The sequence below is a fragment of the Pseudophryne corroboree genome, chromosome 4 (assembly GCF_028390025.1).
Source record: "Pseudophryne corroboree isolate aPseCor3 chromosome 4, aPseCor3.hap2, whole genome shotgun sequence".
Taxonomy (NCBI): domain Eukaryota; kingdom Metazoa; phylum Chordata; class Amphibia; order Anura; family Myobatrachidae; genus Pseudophryne; species Pseudophryne corroboree.
Genome location: NC_086447.1, coordinates 504,666,686 through 504,676,179, shown reverse-complemented (window position 1 = coordinate 504,676,179; position 9,494 = coordinate 504,666,686).

Below are 9,494 nucleotides of genomic sequence, written 5' to 3'. Positions count from 1 at the left end.
GAACAGCATGCCTTCCAAATGCTGCTCCCATTCAATGCCTCATGCACGCAAGCAGACAAACAATTGGGAAGCTGCTCAATCATACCTGGAGGTAATTATATATCAGGTGCTGGAAGGGGGAGGGGTCACAGACAAACAACAGACAAAGAGGAAGGGGGGTGCAAATCCCCAACCCCCAAATTCCCTTCCGCACACTGTGAATTACCTGTAACAATCCCTGAACCTATCTGGTAATAAAATTCAGAGAATTCGTCACAAATGTTTGCAAACACATGTTTAGCTGCTGGCCACTTCACGGCTTCTCTGATACAGCAGTCCTAACCTACATAATAGCAGTGCCCACATAGAGCCATGTAATTTGTCACAGTACGCCTCATGATAAAGGCTTTTACTAAAACACTTCCAAACAGAGAGCTAACTTACCCGGGAGCCACCCCCAGGATCTCCCATTGGCACTACAAGGAACAGCATGCCTTCCAAATGCTGCTCCCATTCAATGCCTCATGCACGCAAGCAGACAAACAATTGGGAAGCTGCTCAATCATACCTGGAGGTAATTATATATCAGGTGCTGGAAGGGGGAGGGGTCACAGACAAACAACAGACAAAGAGGAAGGGGGGTGCAAATCCCCAACCCCCAAATTCCCTTCCGCACACTGAGAATTACCTGTAACAATCCCTGAACCTATCTGGTAATAAAATTCAGAGAATTCGTCACAAATGTTTGCAAACACATGTTTAGCTGCTGGCCACTTCACGGCTTCTCTGATACAGCAGTCCTAACCTACATAATAGCAGTGCCCACATAGAGCCATGTAATTTGTCACAGTACGCCTCATGATAAAGGCTTTTACTAAAACACTTCCAAACAGAGAGCTAACTTACCCGGGAGCCACCCCCAGGATCTCCCATTGGCACTACAAGGAACAGCATGCCTTCCAAATGCTGCTCCCATTCAATGCCTCATGCACGCAAGCAGACAAACAATTGGGAAGCTGCTCAATCATACCTGGAGGTAATTATATATCAGGTGCTGGAAGGGGGAGGGGTCACAGACAAACAACAGACAAAGAGGAAGGGGGGTGCAAATCCCCAACCCCCAAATTCCCTTCCGCACACTGAGAATTACCTGTAACAATCCCTGAACCTATCTGGTAATAAAATTCAGAGAATTCGTCACAAATGTTTGCAAACACATGTTTAGCTGCTGGCCACTTCACGGCTTCTCTGATACAGCAGTCCTAACCTACATAATAGCAGTGCCCACATAGAGCCATGTAATTTGTCACAGTACGCCTCATGATAAAGGCTTTTACTAAAACACTTCCAAACAGAGAGCTAACTTACCCGGGAGCCACCCCCAGGATCTCCCATTGGCACTACAAGGAACAGCATGCCTTCCAAATGCTGCTCCCATTCAATGCCTCATGCACGCAAGCAGACAAACAATTGGGAAGCTGCTCAATCATACCTGGAGGTAATTATATATCAGGTGCTGGAAGGGGGAGGGGTCACAGACAAACAACAGACAAAGAGGAAGGGGGGTGCAAATCCCCAACCCCCAAATTCCCTTCCGCACACTGAGAATTACCTGTAACAATCCCTGAACCTATCTGGTAATAAAATTCAGAGAATTCGTCACAAATGTTTGCAAACACATGTTTAGCTGCTGGCCACTTCACGGCTTCTCTGATACAGCAGTCCTAACCTACATAATAGCAGTGCCCACATAGAGCCATGTAATTTGTCACAGTACGCCTCATGATAAAGGCTTTTACTAAAACACTTCCAAACAGAGAGCTAACTTACCCGGGAGCCACCCCCAGGATCTCCCATTGGCACTACAAGGAACAGCATGCCTTCCAAATGCTGCTCCCATTCAATGCCTCATGCACGCAAGCAGACAAAGAATTGGGAAGCTGCTCAATCATACCTGGAGGTAATTATAATTCTCAGTGTGCGGAAGGGAATTTGGGGGTTGGGGATTTGCACCCCCCTTCCTCTTTGTCTGTTGTTTGTCTGTGACCCCTGCCCCTTCCAGCACCTGATATATAATTACCTCCAGGTATGATTGAGCAGCTTCCCAATTGTTTGTCTGCTTGCGTGCATGAGGCATTGAATGGGAGCAGCATTTGGAAGGCATGCTGTTCCTTGTAGTGCCAATGGGAGATCCTGGGGGTGGCTCCCGGGTAAGTTAGCTCTCTGTTTGGAAGTGTTTTAGTAAAAGCCTTTATCATGAGGCGTACTGTGACAAATTACATGGCTCTATGTGGGCACTGCTATTATGTAGGTTAGGACTGCTGTATCAGAGAAGCCGTGAAGTGGCCAGCAGCTAAACATGTGTTTGCAAACATTTGTGACGAATTCTCTGAATTTTATTACCAGATAGGTTCAGGGATTGTTACAGGTAATTCTCAGTGTGCGGAAGGGAATTTGGGGGTTGGGGATTTGCACCCCCCTTCCTCTTTGTCTGTTGTTTGTCTGTGACCCCTCCCCCTTCCAGCACCTGATATATAATTACCTCCAGGTATGATTGAGCAGCTTCCCAATTGTTTGTCTGCTTGCGTGCATGAGGCATTGAATGGGAGCAGCATTTGGAAGGCATGCTGTTCCTTGTAGTGCCAATGGGAGATCCTGGGGGTGGCTCCCGGGTAAGTTAGCTCTCTGTTTGGAAGTGTTTTAGTAAAAGCCTTTATCATGAGGCGTACTGTGACAAATTACATGGCTCTATGTGGGCACTGCTATTATGTAGGTTAGGACTGCTGTATCAGAGAAGCCGTGAAGTGGCCAGCAGCTAAACATGTGTTTGCAAACATTTGTGACGAATTCTCTGAATTTTATTACCAGATAGGTTCAGGGATTGTTACAGGTAATTCTCAGTGTGCGGAAGGGAATTTGGGGGTTGGGGATTTGCACCCCCCTTCCTCTTTGTCTGTTGTTTGTCTGTGACCCCTCCCCCTTCCAGCACCTGATATATAATTACCTCCAGGTATGATTGAGCAGCTTCCCAATTGTTTGTCTGCTTGCGTGCATGAGGCATTGAATGGGAGCAGCATTTGGAAGGCATGCTGTTCCTTGTAGTGCCAATGGGAGATCCTGGGGGTGGCTCCCGGGTAAGTTAGCTCTCTGTTTGGAAGTGTTTTAGTAAAAGCCTTTATCATGAGGCGTACTGTGACAAATTACATGGCTCTATGTGGGCACTGCTATTATGTAGGTTAGGACTGCTGTATCAGAGAAGCCGTGAAGTGGCCAGCAGCTAAACATGTGTTTGCAAACATTTGTGACGAATTCTCTGAATTTTATTACCAGATAGGTTCAGGGATTGTTACAGGTAATTCTCAGTGTGCGGAAGGGAATTTGGGGGTTGGGGATTTGCACCCCCCTTCCTCTTTGTCTGTTGTTTGTCTGTGACCCCTCCCCCTTCCAGCACCTGATATATAATTACCTCCAGGTATGATTGAGCAGCTTCCCAATTGTTTGTCTGCTTGCGTGCATGAGGCATTGAATGGGAGCAGCATTTGGAAGGCATGCTGTTCCTTGTAGTGCCAATGGGAGATCCTGGGGGTGGCTCCCGGGTAAGTTAGCTCTCTGTTTGGAAGTGTTTTAGTAAAAGCCTTTATCATGAGGCGTACTGTGACAAATTACATGGCTCTATGTGGGCACTGCTATTATGTAGGTTAGGACTGCTGTATCAGAGAAGCCGTGAAGTGGCCAGCAGCTAAACATGTGTTTGCAAACATTTGTGACGAATTCTCTGAATTTTATTACCAGATAGGTTCAGGGATTGTTACAGGTAATTCTCAGTGTGCGGAAGGGAATTTGGGGGTTGGGGATTTGCACCCCCCTTCCTCTTTGTCTGTTGTTTGTCTGTGACCCCTCCCCCTTCCAGCACCTGATATATAATTACCTCCAGGTATGATTGAGCAGCTTCCCAATTGTTTGTCTGCTTGCGTGCATGAGGCATTGAATGGGAGCAGCATTTGGAAGGCATGCTGTTCCTTGTAGTGCCAATGGGAGATCCTGGGGGTGGCTCCCGGGTAAGTTAGCTCTCTGTTTGGAAGTGTTTTAGTAAAAGCCTTTATCATGAGGCGTACTGTGACAAATTACATGGCTCTATGTGGGCACTGCTATTATGTAGGTTAGGACTGCTGTATCAGAGAAGCCGTGAAGTGGCCAGCAGCTAAACATGTGTTTGCAAACATTTGTGACGAATTCTCTGAATTTTATTACCAGATAGGTTCAGGGATTGTTACAGGTAATTCTCAGTGTGCGGAAGGGAATTTGGGGGTTGGGGATTTGCACCCCCCTTCCTCTTTGTCTGTTGTTTGTCTGTGACCCCTCCCCCTTCCAGCACCTGATATATAATTACCTCCAGGTATGATTGAGCAGCTTCCCAATTGTTTGTCTGCTTGCGTGCATGAGGCATTGAATGGGAGCAGCATTTGGAAGGCATGCTGTTCCTTGTAGTGCCAATGGGAGATCCTGGGGGTGGCTCCCGGGTAAGTTAGCTCTCTGTTTGGAAGTGTTTTAGTAAAAGCCTTTATCATGAGGCGTACTGTGACAAATTACATGGCTCTATGTGGGCACTGCTATTATGTAGGTTAGGACTGCTGTATCAGAGAAGCCGTGAAGTGGCCAGCAGCTAAACATGTGTTTGCAAACATTTGTGACGAATTCTCTGAATTTTATTACCAGATAGGTTCAGGGATTGTTACAGGTAATTCTCAGTGTGCGGAAGGGAATTTGGGGGTTGGGGATTTGCACCCCCCTTCCTCTTTGTCTGTTGTTTGTCTGTGACCCCTCCCCCTTCCAGCACCTGATATATAATTACCTCCAGGTATGATTGAGCAGCTTCCCAATTGTTTGTCTGCTTGCGTGCATGAGGCATTGAATGGGAGCAGCATTTGGAAGGCATGCTGTTCCTTGTAGTGCCAATGGGAGATCCTGGGGGTGGCTCCCGGGTAAGTTAGCTCTCTGTTTGGAAGTGTTTTAGTAAAAGCCTTTATCATGAGGCGTACTGTGACAAATTACATGGCTCTATGTGGGCACTGCTATTATGTAGGTTAGGACTGCTGTATCAGAGAAGCCGTGAAGTGGCCAGCAGCTAAACATGTGTTTGCAAACATTTGTGACGAATTCTCTGAATTTTATTACCAGATAGGTTCAGGGATTGTTACAGGTAATTCTCAGTGTGCGGAAGGGAATTTGGGGGTTGGGGATTTGCACCCCCCTTCCTCTTTGTCTGTTGTATATATGGAAGTATCACTGGACTGTTATTTATACACCAGTATGACTGGATTTATATGCCAGTATCACTGGAATCATATGGCAGTACCACTGGACATATACGGCAGTTTCACTGGTCTGGATTTATACGACAGTACCACTGGATTTATACGGCAGTACCACTGGACATATATACGGCAGTATCACTGGATTTATATGGCAGTACCACTGGAGATATACGGCAGTATCATTGGACTTGATTTATACGCCAGTACCACTGAAATTATATGGCAGTACCACTGGAATTATACAGCAGTATCACTGGAATTACAGTACCAACTGAATTATATGGCAGTACCACTGGACATATACAGCATTATAACTGGATTGGATATATATGACAGTACCGCTGGAATTATACGGCAGTACCACTGGACATATACGGCAGTATCACTGGCTTGGATTTATACGCCAGTACCGCTGGAATTATACGCCAGTACAACTTGAATTGTATGGCAGTATCACTGGAATTATACGGCAGTACCACTGGACATATACAGCAGTATCACTGGACTGGATTTATATGCCAGTACCACTGAAATTATATGGCAGTACCACTGGACATATACGGCAGTTTCACTGGATTTATCCGGCAGCACCGCTGGACATATGCGGCAGTATCACTGGACATATATGGCAGTATCACTGGACATATACAGCAGCACAGGGACACCCCCACTGGACTGATGCAGGATAAAACAGCACCACTGCAATGGACTGGACTTATACAGCAGCACTGGACATATGGCAGCAGAGGACACCACCACTGTGACTGATACTACCACTGGACTGATGCAGGACACTGAGGATGGAGACACGTCCTCTCTCTGCACTCTCCAATGCCGGAGTGAAAATGGCTCCTTATATGGAATTCGTACCCCGTGAGAATACAACAGCGGGATGATGACGTTTTGCCTCGTTCTGGTTTCCAAATTAGGCAGGAAAACCCGAGCGTGACTCGGATCCCGGCTTGGGTAGTGAAATTCGGGGGGGTCCGGTTCTCAGGGATCCAAACCTGCTCATCTCTAATGTATATATGTATATATATATATATATATTCATGTCATATACTGATAAACAGAGGAAATAAAAGTGCACAGAAGCAGTAGTGCAAGTAAGGCAGTACGGGGCAGTTCAGCGTACCCTTAAGAAATTAGTAGCGAGTATGCCATACTGGCCAACTACCATACTATGAGCGGGACACAGTTTGTTCCATTTTGAAATGTAAGACAAGGAAACTGGACATCTGACATGAAAAGGGGACAAACTGCAGGAAGGAGTGAGCATCCTGGTTGTGTGCAGGCAGCTCCGGAACATTTCCCAGTGAGGAGGGGGGATGGAGCGGGTAACAATGAGCAGCAAGCAGGAGCCAGAGTAAACATCATCTGTATGCTTTATATATACCCTGCCCTCTACCACTGGGTTTGCCACTCATCGTTTTGCGTGTTGCGTGCTCTGTGCCTTTATCTCACACATGTATGCATTGGCTGCATATAGTTTATGCATTGCACTGTATTCAGATTGTTTGCCTTTATATTGTGCCTGCTGAAATGTGTGTTATGTGCTGCACACTACTGCATTTAGCTATACATGTCCACAGTGGTTTTAGTTCAGATATGCATCAATTGACTGCGCCTATTGCACTAGGGTCTGTGCAGCGTAGCATGGATTTACCTGACAAAATGGTATCTTGAAATGGACCTGCAGTGAAACCACCATATAGATAAGGTGTATTTGGGAAAAAATAGAGAGGAATGCTCCCAGAGTGACAAGAAATGGGTGGCATGTTATGCTGACATGCCCCTGTTTCATGTGACCATGGGGGGTCATTCCGAGTTGATCACTAACTGCTTTCGTTCGCTGTGCAGTGATGAGGCAAAAAAACGTCACTTCTGCACATGTGTATGCGGTGCAATGCGCACGCGCAATGTACTATTACAACGAACAATGTAGTTTCACACCGGTTCTAGCGAACCTTTTCAGTCGCACTGCTGACCGCAGAGTGATTGACAGGAAGTGGGAGTTTCTGGGTATCAACTGACCGTTTTCAGGGAGTGTTTGGAAAAATGCAGGCGTGCCAAGAAAAAAGCAGGCGTGGCTGGGCGAACGCAGGACATGTTTGTGACGTCAAAACAGGAACTGAATAGTCTGAAGTGATCGCAAGCACTGAGTAGGTTTAGAGCTACTCAGAAACTGCACAAAAAAACTTTGTAGCCGCTCTGCGATACTTTTGGCCCTCATTCCGAGTTGATCGCTCGCAAGGCGAATTTAGCAGAGTTGCTCACGCTAAGCCTACGCCTACTGGGAGTGTATCTTAGCTTCTTAAAATTGCGACCGATGTATTCGCAATATTGCGATTACAAACTACTTAGCAGTTTCAGAGTAGCTTCAGACTTACTCGGCATCTGCGTTCAGTTCAGTGCTTGTCGTTCCTGGTTTGACGTCATAAACACACCCAGCGTTCGCCCAGACACTCCCCCGTTTCTCCGGCCACTCCTGCGTTTTTTCCGGAAACGGTAGCGTTTTTATCCACACGCCCATAAAACGGCCTGTTTCCGCCCAGTAACACCCATTTCCTGTCAATCACACTACGTTCGCCAGAGCGAAGAAAAAGCCGTGAGTAAAAATACTATCTTCATTGTAAAATTACTTGGCGCAGTCGCAGTGCGAATATTGCGCATGCGTACTAAGCGGAATTTCACTGCGATGCAAAGAAAATTACCGAGCGAACGACTCGGAATGAGGGCCTTTGTTCGCATTTCTGCTAAACTAAAATACACTCCCAGTGGGCGGGAGTTTGCACAGCTGCTAATAACTCTGCTAGCGCGCGATCAACTCGGAATAACCACCCATGCCCCTTGTGACAACTTTTTTTTTGCATACAGTATCGCTGGGAAATTTTCTCTACTTGCACCACTGCCCAGAAGTCTATAACACAAACATATATACAGTGTTCTCCTCAAACTATGGGCAAATGTAATGGGGTGCGAGTTTAGTGCTAAAATCACACATTTTGCAAACTCAACCAATGTAATGGGGTGCGGGAACTTGCAAACTCGCATGTTTCCTGCAGTCCCAAAACTCGCAATAGCAAAACTCACATCCAGATGTTTTGCCATTGCAAACATACAACTCGGGTAATGTAATAGGATGCACCTAAAACATAACCAAAATCTCTCTAATAAATAGACCAGCTTCTGGCTGGTGAGATTGACAGAAGCATGCACAGGTCAGTGAGATCCATGCATGCTTCTGTCTGTAAAAGTAACAAAATAGATAATAAAAAGTAAAAAAAAAAGATGTTCAGGTACCCCCAAAAAACATAAACAGCCCCAGGCTCTTCGAGCCGGTCCTGGTTGCTAAAATACAGGTGTTCCCCATATTTTAACAACCATGTAAATGCTGATTTACTTACAGGATTAAAAGCAATACTTTAATACAGTCAATACACGTAAATTCAAGCCGCTGCGGCCGCTGTATGCAATCCTTAACCAACGTACTTATTAATCAGTTAGCGTACAAAGTCCCGTACCATGTACGTACTTTGCGTACAAACGCTGCGACAGACGTACAAAGTACACACGGTGCATACACACACAACGACACACCGTGAGCACTATGCAGCTTCACATGTGTCTGAAATACACTTACAAATCTAGCAGGGAAAGAGACACGACACAATTTGTATTTCAAAAACTATGTTGGGGTGCAACCCACCAACAGTTATTTTACTTAGCAGGGGGTTACAATAATAACACAATACGATAAAAGATAAAGGCTACAGTCAATGGTACATACGTTTGTTCGCCTGCGCTTCCCGGTCCGGTCCTCAGTCATCAAGGTAGATGACCTTCAGAGATTGTGTATGACCAGGCCTGCAGCTGGCTTTTTATACATTTATCCAAAACCTAACACATTGGAAACTGTAATCTATTCATCTATTGGTCACTGAGATGGTCGTTTACAGTACAGGAGAGGTCATAGGTCAGTTTGAATAGGTGGGCGATGTCTGGTCCAGGTGCACTTGCAGATGTTCTCCACTGGGTTCCCGCCGAATATCAGGAGTACAGTAAATACAGTTAATATTAATATTCTGCTCCTGCGCATAACTATTCGCAGGAGCGTGCAATCTTCTGCAAACCAACACTGGAATATTGCTCTAAAATTACCCTACAGCTGGATTCCAAACACCATCTTATAACCTAGTT